The 24,570-nt window shown below is 37.3% G+C and overlaps 2 protein-coding genes across 4 annotated transcripts in view; one reads left to right on the top strand and one right to left on the bottom strand.

Moving 5' to 3' along the window:
- The window catches only part of LOC150102904 (uncharacterized), a 32,103-nt gene extending 25,687 nt beyond the window's left edge, over nucleotides 1–6,416 (bottom strand). The window contains exon 1 of the mRNA XM_090397405.1: nucleotides 6,260–6,416. The gene's annotated coding sequence lies outside the window, so the exon portion shown is untranslated. The remainder of the gene's footprint in view (nucleotides 1–6,259) is intronic.
- LOC150102902 (uncharacterized) overlaps nucleotides 1–24,570 on the top strand; it is a 646,700-nt gene that overhangs the window by 92,713 nt on the left and 529,417 nt on the right. The gene's annotated exons all lie outside the window — the stretch shown is intronic.

Below are 24,570 nucleotides of genomic sequence, written 5' to 3'. Positions count from 1 at the left end.
TAGATAGGGCTAAATGGCCTCGCCTACTCCCGTATACGGGAATAAAAAGGCGTTAGCTGATTTTTTTTTTAATTTTTACCATTTAGTACTGTAAACATTTTATAAATGATTGCTTGCAATATCATTGCGTTAAACCAGTGACTCATCTTGCCATAATACATTATATAATCTGTTTTCTGTCACTATTCACTGTCGATACATTATACTATCTACCACTCAGTAGTATTTTTATCTCTTAATTGTGCGTGTTCTCTGGCCGATTTGCGTGTATTGTTAATTTTCTGATAATTGCCCGTAAGTCTATATATGGTACTATGATAGTACTACATGAAAAGTTATTGGACTTAATAAATCGGGCCTTACTTCCTTGAGATAATCCTCCAAATTAGTCTTATCTGTTAGGACCCCATACTGTTAGTTCTAATGTGGTCCATTTATCGGCGATGAACTACGGTGAGGCCAAATCAAATCACGTCTAGGACACTAAGAACCTTTTGGAGGTTTTATTCATCCGAAGGGGAGTTATCCATTCTCATACAGAGTTTGGAAAGATTTTCTGTCTGCAAAACGACCAGAAGAACACCCGCAGTTTACAGGCATAGCCATCCAACGAACCTTCTGACATCAAACACCTGCTTCACCAATTTCTGTATCCTGTTTAAATGTCTATTTCGCCTGAGATTAACTTTGATCAGACACTCCTAAATGCTAGCATTGTCATGTTCTTTCCTAATATCCTCCTTTTTTAATATGATTCTCTCACTGTTACCATATGTTCACTTCCCTAATCCTTCTTAGAACCCCCCATGTCTGTGGTCTCCATTCTTATATGACCTGTCTGACAGTATTTCTAACGCGTGGCTCAAAAATTCATAAGTTCAAACTGGTTTTTGAACATTGTACACAGCTTCTTGAATTGTGACTAATTTCTCTCCTGTTCCTTACAAATTTATTCAGTTGATTTCCTACCATACCAGTAAACATTCTGCCTAAATAGTTGAAATGTCCTACTTGTTCTATAGGTTATCCATTCAGGATGTAACTAACGATTTCAGTTTTCTTCCTTATTTTCATAGACTTCATCTTCTGTTGTTGATTTTCATACCGAAATTTTTGACGCAGTTATCAAGTTGTCCAAGAATCCTGTGACTGGCAGTGGATATGTTTAAGAGCGTACTATCTGCATAAAGAGTCACGTTTGATATGGGTGGAGATAGTGTTCAATCCCTTACACTTGATTTTACATCAAATTTTTATTTTAATTCCATCTGCCGAATTATATCTCAAATATAAACCACCTATTTCTCAATTATAATGTGTACAACATACAACTGTGGCGTTTTGAGTAATTTTTTCCTTGGAGCCCTTTAACCCTTTCTTCTAGATGTATAAAGCTTTAGTCGAGATCCTAGTTTTCGTTCCTTGGTTTTTCAACTAAAATTTCTCTTGAAGTGAAAATATGATTCTGAAAGCTGCTGTACGACCTGAACCCAACTTCATGTTTCTCTTCTCACTTGGACTAAACAAATAAACAGGCACATTTCTCTGCAGTTGTTACTTTCCCTTTCCAACCATCCCGAATTCGATTTTCTGAATACAGTTCAGCCCGTACAACTTTTGTCCCTCTCTACTTGAGCATTTGCGATCAAATATCCTCTACTCTTGCTGCTGTTCCGTATTTCAGGTTTCTAATGACCTCCATTTCCATCAGAATATTTTCCATCGCTGATATGTCACTGCTTGTTTCATTTAAGATCTTTCGAGGTAATTACTCCGGACATCTAGAATATCTGTATCTTCAATGTTCTTTATCTCTCACTTTTATCATCTGATTCATTTCAGTACTCTTTTCACCATTTCTAAAATTTCCCGGTGGCCTCCGGAGCATTCACCTTCCTTGATTACTTTTCTTTTTTGTTCTTATTAAAGTCTTCCCATGACTTTTGTTTAGCTATTACACATTGCTTTTTTACATTTTCCTGTATATTGTCTTTATTCTTCTAGATCACATGCGACTTACTTGAGGAACATTCGATATGCCTTCTTTACTGCAATATTTGTGGGCGAAATAGTGGGCGTATCAATATGAAACAGAATACTGAGGACATTGATACTGAGCACGTGCTCATTTCTTTCTTATTACTAGATATAACCATAAATATCCTTATGAAAAGATCTCTCTCACGCACTCCACAAGATCCGTGAAAATGTGCACTATCGAAACGCCCACTCTCCTAATATGTATTCATTTTCATGTTAAGATACATTAAATCAGATGTTTCTTGCATAACGCTGCTTTCGCTATTCCCGGAACTCTTCAACACCCTTGTTTAATTGAATAATAGATCTTCACTAATATAGAATACTAGAAAAGAGCTCTTTTTCCCCAATTCTGTTTTTATATTGATCGTTTTTTATCATCCAATTGTGCTTGAACCTGCACTCATGAATGCTTATAATTATAAGATACAAAAGTAATAAAAACGATATCATCATTTTCTGATGTGTACTCTTAAGGAGTACACGCGATACTACGCTATTCAAGATTTCATAATAACTAGCTTTGTATCAAACTAGAACAAAAAAAATTAGCTGTTTAGGCTACAAAAACACTAAATGAGGAAATTAATTATGAGGTGCGGAATTTTGTTTCGTACCCTTAAATGTATAACCGAAAATAGTATTACTTCCGGAATTAGCTGACGGCAATCAAAAATGGAAGAAGGCACACAGCAGTCGATATACAGCTTAAGCCTACTACACAATAATGATAAACTTCTATACTTTGTTGACAAAAGCATGTTGTATATAAGTGCTATGAAAAAGTGTGTAGGTAACTTTCTGCAAGATATTTATAAAGAAAAAACCAATAATCACTACGTTCAGTTTGACCTCACAGAATGATAATATGAGCTCATGCTCAGTGACAGTTACAGCCGTAAAATTTGGACGAATGGAAAAGTATCTCGGAATGGTGAATCTCGCATCACCATGCAAGATTATCTGGAAACAGTCCGGCGAATTCTACAGAAGGAGCGCATTGTTTGGACTATAAAGCATGGCGATAGAAGTGTAATGGTATTTGTTGTGACATTAAATTGTTCCACTGGTTTTTGTTTTTATTGATGATATCAGAAACGGTAATATGTCCATCCATATTCTGGATAATGCTACACTTGTGGAATTTTTACAGCTCGGACCATACTTTTGTTAACAAAACCATGTTCTCTGTTTATAGCATTGCTCTTCTAATGGACCGATCAGCTCAGAGTCCCCATGCAAACCTGAGTGAAGGCCTCTGGAATGAAATTAACTGCTTGAGAAGAATTGTCGCTGGCAGAACTCAAGTCTCTTCTGTGAAGAATGGGGTTAAACTGCGCATGGAACTTGTTAGAAATATATTGAAAATTTACCATGAAGACCACATACAGTGATACAGGCCAAAGGTGGACCGCTGTATTAAAAGTAAATATTTCATGTTTATTTCTGGGATATTCCCGTACTGCTGGCAACATGGCGTTATGTAGGATGTAGGCACTTCAGTATAGATGCATCACGCGTAAAGAAAATATGTTCGGGCCACCCGGCTCAATATTAAAATCGCCTGATGGTAACGGCCCATTACTTTTTATTTCTAAGTTGGCACCATCTGGTGGAACAATTGAGATGTTAGTTATTTCAATAATGGTTGAAACTGAAGTAGCGCTCAAAATGAAAAAGCTTGGGAACCTGTGCACACTTTGCATTTAGAAAGCACAAAGGTCTCACTCTTGTGAATTCTCACGTAATAAATAGGAAGTAAACAGAACTCTTTCAGTTTCAAATTTAAACAGCTGCTTGCAGTATTTTTTATGCCATAGATAAACAAGAGGTACATCTGTACGCTGATATTTCAATTAATGCATCCGTGTAACTTCCTTGTTGTTTAGTTACACCACTGTATTGAGAAAACAAAGTACACGCTACAGTCTATCAAATGAAGGCATCTACAGTACACATAAAGTAGATAATGCAATTGCGTAGAACCTATCGGAGTAGTTCCAGTAGGTGTATACAGATAAGGAACACATGTTAACAAAAATTTGCACAAGATAAACACATCAGTCGGTTTTCTGAATCTCTACGCATGCCTGAACAATTGTCAAGGCCAAACATACAAGCCCTTGCTACCCCACTGCGCATCTGTGTGATGCTGGGAAAAGGCTGTTCGTCAATAAAACTGGGTTGAAACCAAAGCTCCGAATGCTCCCAAAGTCGCACTAGTGTGCAGCAGTTTCCACTACTGCGCCATCATTCTGCGTAGCTATTTTTAGGCAGACCACTCACAGCTCAAGACTTCGGGAAGTACAGGACTAGAAAAAAATTCTTTCCTAAGAAATAAAAAAAAAAACACGAAGCTGAAGTATTTTTTTCTGAATGTGAGGAGTGCGCAATAGCGCAAAGTTAGATCAACAACAACTCAGATCATTTTGCGTGTTTATTTGCATAAACCTTTAAAATCGAAATAAGAAATAGGTCACAGTGAAATGAAAGGTAATATAGGATTACTGACAAAGAGAAAGAATATTTTATGAAAACTAAAAAAGGGACTCATGAAAACTGGAATAAACGAATAAATACATTTTCGATCGACAGTTATTTTACTGCAGAGATTGATAATATGAATTGAAAAATAGTTTAAAAACTTCGCATAAATAGAGTTATGCATTCCGTGCTGGCATTAATTTTTATTCCCTCTTTCTACACTGCCTGATATAACTTTTTATTGTAGTCCTTATACAAACTTGATCGTTAACTAATTGCAAAACCAATTAAGATTTAGAAAGGCCATAAAATTGTACAGAAAGGGCATTATATGGCCACACCTTTTTCCGTTTCGTTTTTATATGTATGTACATACTATCAATCATTGCGTGCTTGAGCAGGAAATATTGATCCAAGTATAGGTAGAGCGCTTTCACCACTCCATATGAAGCAGAAATGGAGGTGAAACTTACTTCAGAGGTTAAAATAAAACCTGCGTATACACCAACCAAGATATATATATACTAAAGGATACAGAAAAACCTCATTAAAAACAACCATCTGACCAAGATATGGCCAGTAAATATAAGTTCTAAATTAGTAACTCTAAATTGTGCGACAAGAAAACAATTCTTGACTAGTAGAAAGAGTGATTTAATATCGACTGTGGATTTATAGTTCGTGAGCTGCAGTATTGTTTTAAGGACTTTGGAGAAGCCAAACTTCAAAAAAAGTTTATGCGACTCTTATTTGCGATCAGCATGTATTCTGAATGAATGAATGTTAAATGATTTGTGTTTATAGATTATTTATTAAAAGAAAAAGTTCAAAAATATGTAAGGCATTTCAGTTATTATAAAATAATGTACCCACGTTTGAATATCAAAAAGAGCGAGTGGGCAGTATAAATGGCATTTCATATCAAAGAACTGCACCAAGTAGATGTCTATTTTAGTTCTCTGCACCATCATGTACTTTTATCGATAGTCTGGTCACTTATACCAGTTGAAGTCTCTGTTATATACAAGTACGGCTGGGCTCTAGACTATTCGGAAGAAAACTGGATCCGATCCAGCTGAAGTGACATACTAATAAATTGTTTACTGAAATTGTGATTTCCGCGTTAAAATTTTAAAATATTAACGTGGATAAAACTTTTTTTTTGACTGATAAGTATGATCTCAGTAACTAGAAATACCAAAAATCAGAATAACCCTTGTTTCTAAAGTAAGTAAAATAGTTTTCACCGAACCAACTGGTTTTTTTTTCCCCTTCGAACAATTGAAATTCGCCCGTCGCTCACATACACAGAAAACAAAAACTTGCATTGTTCATCTACTAGAAATTCCACAAATTCACTGTTCTCGAGACTAGAATGGAATGGTCTGTACGAAATAAACACTTTCCGCTCTGTAAAGGAAATAAGTAATAAAGCGGAAGAATATTGGCTTAACAATTCCTGTTTATAGCGGACACTGTTGTATATTGTAATATGCTCTTAAAATTTTAAAATAAATTCCTTTTGGATGTTTTTCAAGATTTGTTCTCTTTTCCGATTGCGAATGGTTGCGGTGAGAATTGTCACTTTGTTGAGCCTTTTCCGGGATAATTTTACAAACATTTCGTTACCCATATTGCACGAAGAATGCTGCCTAATTAAATCCCCTCCCTTCCTTGTCGCTTCGCACAGCTGATATACGTTCAAAATAGCTCAAGAAACGTGTGCACCACTTACCTTTGACAGACCGAGGCATGGATAGTTATCCTCGACTTTAGAAAGTACACGTAAGAAACATAATGAGAAAAGTGAAAGAAGCACATCCACTGCCTCCCAGCTGCCCCAGCGAAGCTGTGCAACCTACCTTTCGTCAGCAGCCACATTTTAAGACGACTCACAGGAGTAGTAATCCGCCGCGCCATTCACTACCGCTTCTGGCTATTTTGATACGTACTCGGAAATTGTAGTCTTCCGCGCTGAATATAGTTACCGCAGTTACAGTCGACACCAGCGTGTTGGAAAATGTAGAGCGGCACTGGTAACGGCAGTAACATGTGTTTGCTTTCAGTTTGTTAATGCCGAAATTGACGGAGCACTCTTAGCGTGCTGTGGAGGTGTACATACTGCGTGGGCGCAAAGCTTCCTAAGCCAAACTACAGCTACTTGGCAAGAATGCAGTCGGTGTTTGAAAAGCGTATCGACCATCTCTTCCTCCATATGTCAAGAAAGGATTCAGCTGCTTTTTTTTCAGAGACTTGTTAGGAAACTTTAAACGAACAGTTTTGCAATAAGAGATGTATATGTATGTGTCAGATTGCGTAATCACCGTAGAAGTGACAGATGACACTGCTCAGTGCCATCGGGAACAATACCCAATAATACTATCCGAATAAAATCAGAAACAAGTAATCGACTCAAGAAATCGTTTAATATACAAAATTTTACTGAAATGAGTGGAGTTGCAGAATTTGAGATAACATTTTTTTATTATATTATTATTTTTTAAAAAATTGCTTCTTCATTTAGGAACATTTATCTTCGCTCTGTAATAAGACCATATACAGTTTTCCGTAGAAGTTCTTAATTTTTGTTTTTCCATATCAGTATTATTTTCATACCTTCCTAAAAGGGAAACACTGGTGGCCTCCACTAGTGTTTTCCTGTTAATTAGATTGTTGTTGGCATAGAATATCTCCTGTTCCCATCCATCGATCTTCAAAGAGTGTCACTGTGTTTGAGAATATTGCTTTTTGTTTCTGTATAATGTTTGCCAAATTTTAGAGAATCAAAAAAGGTAAACGTATAACATTTATGGCTCCCTTTGACAATTACCAGCTTGAAGAAACACCGGAGAAGATCGATGTACAGTAGCAGGAGAAATTATATCCTAGAAATCTGTAAAATGAGACACATTCATACTTATCACCGATAAACATATTATGTGTTCTATGTGAATGTTGCACAAATCAAATTCAGAGAGCGTTGAATTAGGAGGATCGATATTTCCGCCGGAAATTTCTGTTGTTCCCATGTGCTTTACAGATTTTATACACGGCACTTATTTGATTTATAAATATTCCGATGCACAACAAAAATTTTCTCAGTGATTTTTAAAGTATTATATCAGAAAGGACTTCCTGTAATTATAATACATTGCTTGAGGGCAATGCTTCAAACAGGGTGTAGCATCCCATTTCAAAGGGTGGATTCAGCTGAAAATATTTGACAAATCGATTCTGTGCCCTTGAATAAAAATTAGTTGAATTGTTACTTTAGGGAGTTGATTCTATTAAACAGTTCCGAAACAGAATTCCGGCAGATTATTTTGAGAGATGTAAGAAATTCTTTTCTGTTACAAAGGCTGCAGAATAAGAGTTAAATTAGTCTTAAAATTTCTTTAGTGAGGCTAGTAACGCCTCTCTTTACTTTGCACCCGTAAACAGGTTTTCATACATCAATGTCTTCGGCCGAACATTTATTTTACATAAACACCTGCTCACAGCATTTCTACCAACGTGTAAGTAAAACAACCCATCACACAATGTTCGTTTTGTCCCAGGAGTCTTTTATTAAATATGACAGAGTTTACATATTTACTAGACCGCACCCTTTCTGAGCTGATAATTACGAAAGCCATGCATTACACATGTAATGAAGCATTTAGCTTTATCCCACATCCATTAGAGATTTATTCATTTTTAAAGTAGCCATTAGAATATTACAGCAACGCGGAGCAGTGCTTAAATGTGATTGAGCGTGCGTACAGAGTGGATAACGTTGGTTACAAAATAACAGCTGAAATTGGGAAAATTGTTTCCAACAGTGCGATAGAACCAGAATACTAAATGCTTTGATATCAAAAGAGGCGACCATACCGAACTTCAGATTACATTATTAAAGAAATTGCACAAAGAAATTACACTAACGAAACAGACCATTTCGTAATAGTGTATCACTGCTGGTTGAGCCTGCAGTGATACACTGCAGTGCTGTTCTTGGGCGTGAAATCGAGAACGCCCATTTCAGTACTCCCCGAAAAATATCTGGAATCAGCAGGGAGAAGATCGTCCAGTGTCTCCTGATAGCAGGAGACACTGAACACGTCTGCTGTTTTCTTACACAGTACATAAAATATTACAACTTTGGTCCGTTAAGAAGTGCCTCAAAAGCGCAGTGGACATCGACAATATCTTTTGGCTTTGAATCCCGTAGGAGGCACCTTTTGTATTGGAAATTTTCGGTGGAAGAGGTGGCCAGTCTCATACGGAGTGGAAGTTTTTGTCTCGAAAAGCGGACAAACTGCCAGAGAATGCCCGGATTAACCATCTTATCATAGAGTTCAGTTTGTATTCAGCCGAGGTGCTTGCCATGACCGTCACTGAACTTGACATGTTAATAGACGAAGATCACGCTTTTTAATTAACGACGGAAAGTTCTTGTGAGGATGAATTGTTTCTCAGCCCTGAGGAGGTTTGAGAGCGAGATTTCATCACGTAGCCGGGTGCTTATAAGACACCACACTAAAAAGAGATGCGTGTGTATCTTCTATAAATTTAAGACGAACATGAAAAATTGGTAATGCGATGCCCCGAGGTTCGTAGAACGTGCAACTCCTGTTACAGACAGCGAAACTGGGTGATTAATTAAAGAAGGCATTGTTCCGTTTAAATTACGCGCATTAATTTTCACAAACATGGAAAATATTCCTGAATAAGACGTTCAATCAAAGCTTGCGCAAAAGATCGCTTCAGCCCAATATGGGACGCACTTCAAGTGCGTTTCACGGGCGTTGATTTTGAGATAATTAAGGTTATCTAGTAGTTCACACCTTACTTTCACCATAGTGAAAGTATCTTTTTATGACGATTTTTAAAGAATATTAAGAATTCAAGTCATCGTCAGCTCAACTAGAAACCTACTAGTTTAGAGAAGTGTCATCTGCTCTGCTTTCTTTTATCGTTCCTTTTTTTTACACTAGAAATAGGAGAGGATATGAAAAAGTGATCCTTGTGCTTTTCTCTTCCAGATACTTTGGAAAGTATGTATTCGTATACTATAAATGCTGTGCTCTCTCTGGGAAACCTTTTTAGCCAATATTACCGGGTTTCATACTTTGGTTCTAAAGCGTTTTTTTTTTTTTTTCTTAAAATAACTAGCCTGGTTAGCCGAGTGAACAGCATCTTTTGTTTAGCGAACTAAGAAGCCCCACTGATTGGAATCCCACTATGACATGTGAATATCTTTAGGTGGTAGATAACTTTTATCTCTCAACATTAGACTACCCTCGCCTGCTTACTGGAAGTCCGAAAAGGTACGAAAAAGTTTCGTCTCGAGTAAGGTTTGCAGATCATCTAACCCTGGGTACACCTACGATGCTTAACACTGTGAGTGCTATAGCATTAATAACTACTTCTTCCTTTTACGTATTAGGCCTAGTGGCCTCTTACGGAGCTATCCTAAGCCCTTCCAAGCCGTCCGCTTCCCGAGGATAAGGTGGCTAGCTCTATGTCTCCGGTGTGTCTGTAGTGCGTGTGTTCACGGGACCGGTTTGTCTGTTCTGAGGGAAGAAAAACCCGAGTTTCCAGGTAAAAAAAAAAAAAAAACCTCTAGCTCAGTAAGAGATCGACTAACTCACCTTTCGTTGAAAGAAACCACATAAAGGTTTCTCAAGTCACTGACGGTGATCGAACACAGGTCCATCCGACCAAAGGGCTATATACCGACTGAGTTACGGAGGCTCAACGTTAATAACGGCTACTATAAACTAGATATTTACAATCTACCACGGGTGGGATTATACCCCCCACAGGATCGAGTTGACTTCTTTCTTTGGTTAACAGGATCAGCACATAGCGCTGAGGTCATTGCTTAAGCATCTTCAGGTTTTAACTGTGTTGCAAAGGAAGGCATTCGTTGCTTACCGTCCATTATGTTGTATGGTAAAAAATGCTTCATTTCTTGTATATCGACTTCGGAACTCATTAAATTGGGAAGCACTGAATTCAGCATCCGTTCCGGTTTTTCCTGACAAACACACTTCGCTCTCGTAACCTAACGTGAAAGAAACACACATTAATGTCGAACCTTTTCAAGGCACTTCACAAGCCGTAGATCGGTCACTTGTAGTTATTTAGCAATTTCTTTCGGTGTATCGAATTTCCTGATTATTACCCACGTGGTAAAAAGGAATGCCAATTGCAACATCGTAATATTCGCTAATTAATAATATTATGGCTCATGCATGTTTAACATTTAAATAGTTACATTTCTGAATACTTTATTTCCAGATTATGTTAAGCCGTCTGATACAAATCACAAACTAAAGCACAGAAACGTCAGTTTGTGATTTTAGCGAGAAAGCCATAATTCACTTGTTTTTACGATAAAGGCAAAGCTATACATTCTCGTTGTTCATTATTCGTTCATTACTCGAATGTTTGTTGGCATTTTCTCTATCTGTAGCTGAAATTGTGTGCGTTCGTATCAACGCCATAGCACTACGTCATAGCGGATAAAAATGGCTCTTACATTTTTAATAAAAGCAAAAAAAAAATTTTCACGTATCGATGAAGCGTGTGTTCATTATTTCTAGGAGATATGCGTATTAAATTCTGGCTGCTAAGACTGTTTTGAAGCGATTCCGAGTACATGCGTCATCAAACAAGAATAAACGTTTCGTAATTTGTGTCTCTCCCACAACGGTTACCTCTGCAGCCTCCCTGTTTCCAGAGAGAGAAGAGAGAGAGAGAGAGAGAGGACTGCCTTTTGAAGGTTTTCGAGTTGCTCCTATAAGATTGGTAATGTTTTGTTTTTGCTTCAGTTTCTTCGTTATATTTATTAGACGCTTTGCAGTATTCGTTCCGTAGATGCTATTTAATCACCGAAAAGGCCTTTGCTTACAGGGTTTATACAAAATGCATTTTTCCTCTCTCTCTCTCTCTCTCTCGTGGATTCCTTTATGTTGTTTGCAAAATTCTCGAAAGCTAACAATTTTAGCTTTTACAGCTCCTCATATCAAGTAAAGTGCATTTATGGTACGAAACTAAAATAGCAAAACAATCAACATTTTTAACGTTGAGGTACTGGACAAATATGCCCATATTTTGTCGATAAGTGGCGTACATAAAGTCATGTGTTATAAGCTGCCGTTTTTATTTATTAATTTTTAATTTCTTTGCTTTTAATTTAAATAAACTGTGCTTTGCTATTTGAATATACTATACTTAAAATCTTAAGGTTATTCAGCGAAAAATAAAGTTGGAACAACTACAGTTATTAAAGGAGATCTTGAGCGCACACACGTCATTTGTTTGCTGTAAGTCTTGCGACCATTCGTGTGTGAGAACGGCATAAAAATCTCCAAGAACATAAATGAATTTAACTCCTTCAGCCTGGATATATATACATTTTTTATGTTGGGCCCATATACGAGAGATTGGTTTGTATATTGTATGGGAAGTTGATATGCTGACAAACATAAGAAGAAACCTATATTTTGGTTTCCAAAACATTTCTGGAGATTAGTGGGACAGGTCTTCAACAACCACTGTGGCCATCCTCATAAATAAATGATTCTGTTCCGTTTTTTCACACAAAATAACTCACATTCTATGACGCATTACCCCTTATGTATACCTCGCATTTATGCAAATTTCGAAATAGAGATAAATTAAGTTTAATTATATGGAGAATAACTGATACTTCCATATTCTGACAGTTTATTTATTTTGGTTTTATAAAAATCAATACTTCCGTACGTGCATAGTGTACAGTGACCGCTCTTATACTCGGGATGTCACATTAGGATATTCTTTTCTTTTGAGGCACCCTCATTCTTTGCAGGAGCTTAATGGACACCGGCAAGTGATTATTACTGCATCATGGAAGTTAAGTTTTTGTAGGCTTTAAGAAAGGGTTAGAGCTAGATTTTTCTCTCTCAGAACTGTAAGTGAATGGGACAGTTTTCTGGTTGATGTGGTGAGTGTCGATGAGGTTAAGATAGCTGGTGTGGGTGATATACGGGCCTCCCTTGACACCCTGGAGGTCGCGGATAACAATAGTAATATATTTTGAAGTAATAGTTAAAGTTTTCGCTCCTCCGTATATCACTGTGCGCCTTGCGAACTTGAAGTTGTGTGTCGTGGAGCAGCCTCTTCTAATGTATTTTCTTCTATGTATTATGGGTCGAACAATTTCTCTGGTCCAGTATCGCCATAAAAAAAAAAAAAAAAATCAATAACATTCGAAATGCGGATTTTGATATACACAAGATAGAGGCTGAATAACGCGATGTGCTTTTTTTTATTCCGATTACGACTAAAAGTTTCATGTCTTGATTGTGCAGGTTAAGAGATAAGAGGTCGTAAGACGTCAGTGATAAGACATCGGACATCGTACGATCTTTTATGGAATACATTCATCTTTCACTTTTAACTTAAAAGCTCTAAATAAAATAGCAAAACAGCAGTGCCATAGCAAATGCTGGGTCCAATTTGGAATCATTTTAGTGGTCCCTCCCCCATAAGATATCGCGAATATATGCTGTCACACAATATTAAAAATTAAATAATATATTTAATGGTTACAATTTAGAAAAAAAATAATAAGAAAATAAAAAACCTCCACGTTCCTTTTTGTTTCTTTTGTTATAATATAAACCCGCCAACGAAAAATTTGAGACAGAGTACACCAATACCTAATTACTGAGGATAAGACTAGAAATTCGGAAATCCTGCTTTACAAACCAAACTTGGAACTTGAGCCCACTGATTGGCAGAATGGTGGTCTCACAACGGGCAATAAAAATCATCTCTCACTTAAAGATTCAAGAACGGATGTCCATGCCTAAGCAGGATTCGAACCCATAGCTTTCAAGTAACAAAGCGAAGTCTGTTCGTTCTCAAGGCCAACAAAGTTTTAAGTAAAAGTTGTATATATTCATAGAATGAATATCCTTGGGTGTGAAATAGAATTCATCGCAATATGAGTTATATTATTGATCGAATGAAAAACTTTTTTTCGGACAAAAGAAAATACATATTTGGATATCGTAATAATTCAAACTTCTGTTCAAGTTGTAAATTTAGTTGCCATACGATCTTGGAATTGAATGGATTCACCTGGTTGGGATGTACAGAATAGTTCTATCTTCTCTTTTATATCCCATTTATTCATTCCATATTAATGACTACACAGATCTTTATTAAATACTCATATTCATCAAGTAGCATGCGAAGTGTCTTTGACGAATAAATCGCCAGTTCTTCGTTGCATTTCGCAGTCCTTCACTACTCAAAATCAGGGCTGGCTGAAGATAGATGCCAACGGATGACGACGAGGGAGACGTTAAAATGTGAACTAAGCTAATATAATTTGGACTGTCACGTCATTTTGTCGAATTTTTTTTTTAACAATAGTAATAACGAACTTTTCATAAAATAACATCATGGGTTGTGTAAAATGAGAGGGACAGCTTTCTTCACTTTAAAAATATTCATTTGCTTTTAGAATGCGCCCTCATACATATCAGCTTACTGCGTTCGTTAAGAAGAAGAAACGAAGGCCGAAGGCGAATACTTGGCAGGGTTTCTGCATTAGGAGTGCAATTTTGTTCACGATATGCGCGCAAACTTGACTATGCACAACGTCAATAAATCGACTGCCTTCGAATGTAGCTACTGCAGGGACAGGAAACGACATTGGAGTGTGTGTGTGATACCAGGCACAGCGAAGGACTCGCCATTTATTGCGAAATGCAAATATTTTTTCTGTACAAAAATAGTTTTCAGGTAGTTTCTTTCCGACGTGTATTCTTCCGTCTGTAACTCGTTCTGAATACTAACAAAGATATTAAATATCCATTCACACCATCATCGTAATGTTAAAATAATTACACGTGTGGAAATAAACCGAGACAACTCAACGCACTTGCTACTTGGAAAGAGGTATTGTTTTTTTTTTTTTTATATCATTTGTTATCTCATATATCGCCATTTTTGGCGTACGTGCTGTAGATAATTACTTAGTATCATTTCTAACCGAAATTTGCAGCGTATAAATAGTTCAACTGAACCATTTGTTAAGATGATCTCGGAAGAGGTCTTACATACCCAATTTCATTTAATTTCAAGTAAATCAAGTGCTACTTTGTATCATATTTCGTTCTAATTTTACCACTTTTATGAACCTGATGCTAAGATTTCAGATATCCCGACAAATATTTGTAACTATGACAAATTACAATAGCCAGAGCATAGTTTTATATGCGTAGAGCCGTCTAGGCGGATTGATCAATCATATCTAATAAAAGCTGTTATGCAACGCGTGAAACGTACCTGAATGTGCTAGCAAAGTTTATATTTATCAGCTGTTTCGTACTGAAGAATACTTTAATATCTGCCCCTACTGTTTTAGACTCAATAAATAAGAGATTTTTGAAAATATTGTTTGTAAGAAAAATGCATTTTACTGTTTTTTTTTCTTAGTGCCATTTTGTTTATTTGCGATTTTCCTTGCCAGCCAACTTCTCCAGTTTTCGGATAATTACACCTTTGGTCAGTTCTTATAATGTGACATCGACTCCGGCAGCGCTAATTATGTTAAAATTTAGCGAATATGCACAGTGACAGTGACTGGCGTTATTCACCAGAGATGCTGTGCAGAACCCAACTGCCGGAAGCTGTTTGGAAGAGGAGGAGAAGGAGGGGTTGGAAGAGCAAGATGGAACGTTGGGGAAGGAAATCATACGACTTTCTTTGTTTGTTTGTTTTCTGCTCAGTAAGGGCTGTGCAATCTACCTCATAATATTTTCCTCCCGGAAATGGGTTCTACATTCCAGAAAACATTACCACACAGAAATGATTAATTTTCGCCGTTTCATCGGATTTCTTGATGTTCGAGGGCACGTTCAATGGGATTATAAGATTCGGTCACTAAGAAGAAGAAAGACATCATGGAAGTCAGTTTAAAACCTTTTTCCGAATGATATGCCCTGGGACATTGATGCATCCATCATCACATGTAAAAGTAAATGGGTCGCACGAATGGGTTTACTCAGTGGGCATCGATGTTGGTTGTTCAGTTGCTGTCCTTCTGGGTGATATCAAGGAAGGAGATCTAATAGGTGCCAGGAAAGCATCTCTCAGACAATTATTCCGCCACCGCCATTGTCCTGCATTGTTATGACTCGTGATGCGTCACACTGTGTATTCTGTGGTTGTCGCCGCAACCCTTTTCTTTATGTTCGCGTGAAATAAGAGAAACCAGAAGTCGCCTCTTCATGCTTTTTTTTTTTTTTAACCATCGTCTGATGTCCAGTGCTTCTTTCCCTTTGCCAAAGCGCTGGTTAGACATGAAAGGCATCCCCAGTGAGAACAAAGCCGATTTATTGCGCACTCACTCAGATACACTTCTTCCCATTTCCGACCGCGTAGTCATTTGACCAATCGTACCATGTATAAAGTTGACAATCCTGTCTCTCTTCCGTCTGCCTCTCGCATCGATTAGCTATTTCTGAACACATGCCCGATGCACGTTAGCTGCGTTTTTCTTAATTTTGCTTTCTTTCTTTGTGAAGACACCTTCACGTATTCGTCCTGACAGGGCAAAAGTTCCGGAGTTATTCTGACCCCTCTTGTTCCACAATCACCTCTCATTCAAAGTTACTCATGTCACTGCCTTCGAGCACTTGAATGCTGTCACATTTTCCTGGTATTTATGTGTATTTATAGCTGTTTCCTTCCAGATGTTGTTAATCGCCTGTAACGAGAAAATTCAAAATAACGTAAGGATTATATAATATTTTGGCTGCTAAGTACACATTGCATAGACTATTTTTGTTTTTCTGAAGTCGGCTTATTTATTATTACTAAAAGCAAACTTTTTTTGTAGTTCTTATATGGAGATTTATCGTGTTCTGGATGTTTTCGTGACGGTCGCAGCAAATAAGCTACGAGGTCAGCGTGCATTCTTCTGGTTAATTTTTCTTCTCTTGCTGGATGAAAAATCCCATTTTCCGGCAAGGGAAACCCCCCCACCCAAATGATATTGCCAAGTCGCTTTCAGTTGAACAATCCTTGCAAAGGACTTTTCAAGTCGTTGATTTTAGATGAGAATCAACCCAAGTCTTTTCAGTTTTATCGAATGCTTTTTTGAAGAGATTTATTTGTACATCTCGTCACAATCCAAAATGGAAGGAATGTCCAGGTTTCAGTAAGTTGTACTTTTTATACACAAGATGCAGATAAAATATTAAAAACCTCAAGGAGTAAATTTTTTTGAGCGCAAAACGAGGTGATGATCGGAAGAAACAAAGACTTAGGAGCAGTTGTGCTGATCTCGGTCAGTGAGAGCACTGGTGGATAAACTAGACACATGTATTCATTATCTCATTGATCTCCGCCATCGCTAGTGGATGGATTACAAGCATAATCTGCGCCGAAAGCTGTCCACCGTGCTATTAGCAATGAAGTAATTAATTGGTATGGACATATTTAACGCTAATTAGAGTTATGGCTTGATAGAGGTCTATGCAGAAGAACAAAGGGACTTGCGTACTCCCTTGGTAACTTATTATTACACAAGATTTGCTGAAGAAAGACTTATAAATTCGAAACGTTTTTCTAAGGTTTCTTTTTCTTTTTTCATCCGATTCCAGAGTTAGTTGAGCTTTGGTTCCCTCTCCAATTCCTATGGTTTGTTCTTGCAGAAAGAACAACTTCGGATTAAACTGTACCCTAGAACGCACTACTACAAATAAATATTATGTACACACGTAAATCTAAACATGTTGCAAAAATACTCATTTGCAGCGAAGAATGAAACTTATGGCTGAAATAGTGCTGCGTGTCACCTTTGCAGAGTGAAAAAAGATTATTTTTTTTCGTTAATATTTCATTTCATATTTCATTTATATTTTTTGCTTGAAATAGAAGCGTTCACAGAAATGGTGTAAAAACTGAAGCTCATTTTGCGCCCTTTTTTTTTTCAGCTGTTTTGTTTAAATCTAACTCTTCGGAGCTTGCCGATTTGACAGATACATGTAAAATGTTTAATATAAATATTCTTACACAATTCAGTGTATAGCTTGGAGGTCATGAGTAGCTGTGCATTCATATGTTACGAGTGATATTCCGCACTATTTATTGCTGTCAGTTTGATTTAACAAATGTTATGTAAAGGTTTGTTGACAGTAAATTGTATCTGAGAGATACCGCAAACTCCGATGTCAGCATAGTATGGTTTAGTTTTTTTTTTTTTTTTAAATTCTTTGTTTAATAATTTCTAGATTGTAACTGAAAATAAATAAACCATCATGTATTACCATATTTTTTTACCATACTTATTTACCATGCATGTCCTCTAAGAGATGTGCTTTACATTATGGAAAATACTAAGGAAACTGATCTGGAGCTTACTTTACTACGAGTTGCCTATAAGATTGCTTATGCTTGCATCCACCGAAACTTTTAGTTTGTATATATTCGGCTATGAAATAATATTGGATTCAATATCCACCTAATTTGTACCATCATGTATTATATTTGAAGTGTTTTTTCTTTGTTTTATCATATTTTAACACATACTAGTAATGAATGTATCTCTCAGATACACGCGACCTACGCTGCAATTTTACCACCGCGAGCTCCTGAGGTTTAAAGCTTCTCCTGTTCTGAAAAAATGCGGAGTTCAAATTCCACCTGTGGATACAATAAAACACTTTTCACGTTTAGAAATGTTTGCTTTAAAAAGTGGAGAAGTTTCACGTGCTGCTCATCTCCCCGCCCATTGAAGGCCTGGGATGTGATGTGTGAAACCAGTTGGTCTTCTGATCAAGGTTCTGAAACCTGATCCCATTCACGGCATAAATGTGCTGCATGTTTTTAAAATAGTTCAAGGGGAAAGAACATTTTGAACACTGGAATTTTTTAGATCGTATGCTGTTCATTTAGCGCATTGTAAATCGCAGTGGGGGCCTTTCGTACAGCGTCAAAGACAGGACAACACCCCGTTATGTTTTCAGTGATATTAACTTTAGACATTATTTTGGAAAAAGCGCCACCTGCGTTTGAGGTTTTTAATCATATGCAGAATGACAACAGAGGTAATTATAATTTTTGTTTCCAAACCATTTATTGCAAACCAGAGCCATGCCACAGTTTTTATTTATTTATTCCTTGAGTTTGAAAACATGAAAGTTCACTTTAAGCTAAATATTAACTAAAGTAGACGTCGTGCTTGAAAGCATGACGTCTATTTTAGTTAATACGGAGCCGCCCTTTCCGAAAATTTCCGGATCCGCCTGTAATTGTGATCAGATCGTTCGCTACAAGCGTTTTGTCGTAATCAGTGTTAGCACCCACAACAGCAGATGAATTTAACAGCAGCAACTGCGCGAGATTGTGGGCGTTGTTACCCCGCTGAAATAAATATCTCGGTCACAAAAATCAAATCTCTTAAAGGTGTGGTTTCGCTCGGTTGCGAACTTCTCATGCACAAAATACGACTCGTGATTGTTGTTCCTCGTGCAAGAAGAGAATATGACCTATTGTGATCAAGCAATTTGAAAGATGTTCGCACTTTATTCTCCTCCGCTGCTGTAATATTGTAAGACGGCCATTGAATGGTCCATTCGAACGAGCAACGAAGTCGTCTGCTGCCGATAAGCTTTCCATTAACTTTCTCTGACTCTTGACTTGTTACTGTGGGTGCTGGGAAAAGGCCGTCTATTGTAGTCATACTTGGCTGCACGGGGTTTAGCGAAACGTTTTTGGAGATTGTTTCTATAGCAACGGATGGTGCCATTAGCAAATGGGTGTGCTGCGATTGACTTGCTTTTATGCTGCCCTGGGAAGCAAGCAATATAATGCTCGAAGAAGATAAAATTTTTACTAACAACATAAATTTTGTTAAATGAGGAAAGAAAACATCGCTTCTTGTAGCAAACGGCATGCAGTAACATTAACTACCAACTTTGGTCACGTATTGCTGAAGATAAATAACTTTGCGTAAACTCAATTACTGTTTAAGAAATCATTTTCACTTTGACATACTTATAGTGGTCTTTACTGCAGTCTTTGTTTCACCAAATTTTCATAACTCTGGAACAGCGAAATTACGATTTTTTCCCCCTTCCATTTCCTTTCGAAGGCGTTTCACACTAATTGTGTTCATCGTCATACTTGTTTTGATTTCTTTGGAAGTTTTCAGGTTTCATGGATGAAAAGCAAGTGGTTTTATAGTTAAATAAAACAGCGACACTGTTATCATTGAACAAAACTACTTCTACGTTTGACACTGCTGTTGTCGTGAGGGTATCGTCATATTTGCAGTTAGAAAGACAAGGTTCGAATCCTGTCTAGGATATGAGGTAGTTTTATACAGGATTTTCAACCGTAGGCAAATAAGCTGGTCTCATATGGAGGTGGCGAGGTTTTCCTTTCAAACTCCAATTTTTACATCCATCGGGTTCATCTTCATCGTTCATTCATGTATGACAGAAATATGTGCAGAAATAACAATGACTTAGGGAGATAAAATCTATGCAGTGAAGGTAAGCCAAGCTTGCACTGTTATGTGCCAACTGGTAAATGTCAGGCGATTCATGAGTCTCGTCATCAAAAACAATTTTATTTGTGTTTTGCCCAAACCGTTTTCTTGGCCTTCCTTTGTGTCCAATAATTGGTCAGTAGAAAGAAAGAGCAATGAACGAAGGTGGATGTCTAAGTTGGTGTTCCAACCACCTCAGCTGACTTTTCTGAATCGTTTCTCTTAGAGGTTCTCGCTGGCTTTCTTCATGAATAAGTATCAGGAATGACCCTGCCATCGGCATGCTAATATTTATCGAAAGCTATAGATATTGACGACTCATTCCGAGTAGTGATTCATATCTGGGAATCATATGCAAATATGGTTTTATTGTTTTTTTGTGCAGACAGATTTGTAGCATTTATGGTGATGATATTGGATTTCAGATATCACTTAGAATTTTATGGAAATGAAGAACTTTCTTTTCACTATGTCAGTTTGCGTTTTGATGTTGGAAACAATTTACTGAAAATCTTTTACTTCTTCAAGAGTGTGGTCATTTGCTTAATATTCCCTTCTATTCTGTTTTATGGAACTTGAGTTTTACTGCTGTTGACTTTCAATCCACTAAATGAATTTGAGCAGTCTAAATGTTACAAAACATAGTTTGCAAACGAGACTGTTTATGTGGGGTTCCTGCAGAATCTTCAAGGCTTTTTGTGAGTCTGCAAACAGAAGTTAAGAGTAGTAATGTGGTGCAGAAGAGTCTACACGCTAAACATTTCCTTTAGAGTTAGCAATTGCCAAGTTTACATTCTCTGGAATCTTAATTTGCTGAAAGATTGAGATGTATTTAGATTCGAATCTACATTTAGATCTTAACATCAGCAACAACTAAGAAACTTTTTTCTTTCTTTTTATCAAGTTTAAGATGCGAGGAACCTTTTTGAGTTTTTTTTTTTTTTAATTGAGGATTTTTTCCCTAAAGCTGCAGTCAGATCGAGTAGAGAACGCACACACTTAACAGTATGTGCTGATCTCGTGACCTTCGTTGTCTCGACTGTAATTCCACAAAACCTCTCCCAGGACATTTCCCATTCTTCATAATAGTCCTTGGGTGATTCATTCAAATCGGCGAGATTACAGAACATGCTGCCGATTGTTTCTGCCTGCATTCGATCGGCAGGGGAAAGGGGCGAAATTTCCTCCTCTCCCAAAGTTCGCCGATTTTGCCTTTGGATATATGGAGCTATGTTCTCTGCATCCCTCACCCCACCCCACCCAGTGCTAAGTGAGTGCGTGTGGCATGAAAGCTCTCACCCACTCCGAAGTGAACACTTCGAAAGTAGAGGAGGAAATTTGTAATGGATTGGCAGTATTTTAAACTGGGATTTCTTCTCAGCACTCGATGTGAATAATTTTTAATCCATTAACGTAGATGCATTTTTTTGGAAGATTTTAGAACATCCCCCCCCCCAAATGAAGACGAGACATCTTCATTGGGTCCAGAGAAAGAATGGCAAAACAGCGACATCAAAGTTTGTGGATGTATTACGCATAAAAAAAAAAAAATACATGGCATTTTTATGCAAGTACTCCTAATAGGAGATTACGTATAATTTTCGAAATGCGGTACGTGAGATTTTCCCATTTAGAACTGAAATTTTCTGAAAAATACAAAACATGAAGGTTAATGTGAACGGAACGATTTTTTTTCTTTTCTTCTTTCTATTTTTGTTTTCATTGGGTAACGTTTAAAAGGAGACAGTTTTCAAGTAAAAAATGCAAAATAACCGCGTGAAAGAACAAAATAACTGGGTGAACATCAAAAGCTAACTTCATGTAAAATTTCAGCTTCACTTGCACCGGAAGTGATAAGTTGGTAGGTACTTATGGTTTGCCCACGGATTTGAGGTCCCTCGACACTTCTGCGCATGTCAGAAAAAGGAGAATCCATTCCGATAATAGGGTAATCAGTCTGTCTTCTGGGATGTAATAATAAACAAACTGAGTTTGTTTATTATTACACGTCGGAAAATTTAGCTTTTCTTTTACGAACATTGCTGTTTTTAAAGTGTAACTATTTTGCTTGTATAACAGTTGGAAAAATGTACGTAGAGTGTTAATACGTGCAAATACTGCGTTCTACATAAACAATGTCACTTCGCTCCATGATAAGTTTCCTTTTATTCTGGGACTTTTTAAAACAAAATCCGATTTCATGAAGTATTTTCCTTAAAGTTTCTCTTTTCCAAGGAAAATTAATTTTTTCTTTAAGCACAGGAATCAATTTCGGAACAGTTGGCACTCTTTTCTCGAATACGTAAAATTCGTGAATAGCTCTTCTTATAACGTCTACATCAAAATCATTCAAAGCTACGGTTTCGATGGTTTTCTTTATCTGGCGCTTTTTTTTAGGAGATTTAAATTTTGGCTTACCTTCACCTTTTGATTCCCTACGAATTCTTTTAACAGTCGACCCCGATACGCCCGCAATTGCACTTGCACTTGCACGTTTTATGACTTGAGAAAGGGGAACAAGAAGACGGCCTTCTGACGATTCTTTTTCGCAGAATGTCAGCACATTATTCAATATTCTTTTGCAAGAGCTACTGAAACGTGTAACAATAGAACTTGTTGACTGTACTGGATCCATCATTCAAATTAATAATAAAAAAAATGCAAAAAGAGAACAACAAAAATCAAGCTAGTACTAGTACAGCGACAGATAAGAAAGCACGTGATTTCGCATGTTGGCACCAATTCGTACATCCTTCATTTCTTTCTCCCCTTCAGCATGAATCGACTATTCTTGGCACCAAGCCAAGAAGGGATCTAGAAATGGTGGGCGAACTATACCACGGTTCATCCTTCCCCCCTCCTTTTTTTTTTTTTATCACTTCCACCCACAAACGTTTGTAAACCTGTAGTACATTAGTACCGTTTTGGGCTGATGATTTTTCCTTTTTAAAATTTTTATTTTTATTTTTGCTCTAGACACAAAACATGAACTTTTAAAAGCCAAGTATGTTTAAATTAGGCAAAAAATAATCCCATATGAAGCATTAGTTTCATTTCTTTATGCGCGATCACAATGTATGGAAAATATTACACCAGATAGCATCAGTCTGGATTTGTTTTTTTTTTAATTCCTCAAATTTCTTGTCACCCTCTTCGAAGATATCAGTCTTTTAAAAGGGAGAAGTGTCACCCTTGTGACGTAATGAAATGTTAATTTGATTACTGACTTCGGATTGTGAACTCTCCCGAGAGTAATTTTTCTATTCATATACAATAAAGTAATGAGGCATTTTGTAATGCAGCATTTTTATTTATTCCACTGTTTGTTTTGTTTACTGATTCGCAGCCTGTGACTGCGGTGCCTGCTACTTGGCACCGCAGTCACATTCCGCAACATCTGCTGGAAAAAAAAAAATCCATCTCCCTTTCGTATCACGGCCAAGTAACATTTCTTCTTATAAATATCTTTTCTGCTTATGATAGGGCAGTTAATTCTATCTCCATTTTGTCATGTCTGTAAATTGCGTGTGTTCTTCTGGCCGGTTTGCCTGTTTTGGGGGATGAAAAACCCCATTCTCCAGGAGGGAAAAAAATCCGCTATAGCCTTAGGCAGGCTAATTCATCTTCCCTTGAAAGATCGTAATAAAGGTTCTTCGCGTGGTAGACGAGATGTGAACCCAGGTTTTTCCAACTAAAGGGAAAAAAATGAGCGAACCCAAATCCGACTTTGAATGGAACAAATGTTGAGCACGACTTCTTTCGCCCATGTTCCCACTTTTCTCACATCCAGATGGTATGGACTAGAGCAAACTATCCCCCCCCCTCTCTCTTTTATAGCAAGAATAGCTTTGTTTGTTACCAGAAAGATATCAGAAAAGTTTGATAGCAGATTTTTTTCTCTCCCAACTGAGCTTACTTTTACACTCCAGACCTTAATATCGCCATTTAAGTTCCTGTTCTCATCTGGTATCTACCCAACAGAATGAATCAAAACCTGAATCCATCCCCTCCCAGAAATGGAGATAAAAATCAACTGTGAAGTTGTTGTGTCCTCGCTTTGCTTTTACCGAAAACAATAAAGATCATCAATGGCTATTATATGACTGGATTCTGCATCTCTCGCTTCACAGCAGGTCTAACAGCCACCCTCACCTTTCGACAGAGGCCATGAAAGATGTTGAGAAACTCATATGGTAGCTCTTGACATTTCAAAGGTATTTGATCAGGTCTGGCACAGAGAGCTCTTCACTCAGCTAACATCGTGTGTGCTTTCTCCTTTGCAGTGAATCGCCCGTTTTCTCTTTAGTTGTTTAGTTCTTAGTGCTTGTCAAAGTGGGTGATTTTCTCTTCAGATTTCTCTGCTTGCTAGAATACTCAACGGCTCTCTATTTCTGCTCACGCTCTTCCTCTTGTACATCACTCTCCTTTGCTTCATTATCTTCAAATCCTGTTCATAGCTTTGCTAATATGCCGATATATACTCCGTTCTTCTTTATCGGACA

This window comes from Typopeltis vanoorti, chromosome 9 (genome assembly GCF_054136105.1).
Source record: "Typopeltis vanoorti isolate ZY-2024b chromosome 9, IOZ_Tvanoo_1.0, whole genome shotgun sequence".
Classification (NCBI taxonomy): Eukaryota; Metazoa; Arthropoda; class Arachnida; order Uropygi; family Thelyphonidae; genus Typopeltis; species Typopeltis vanoorti.
Note: the sequence above shows the minus strand (reverse complement) of the source record. Positions and strands in the feature narration are given on the sequence as shown.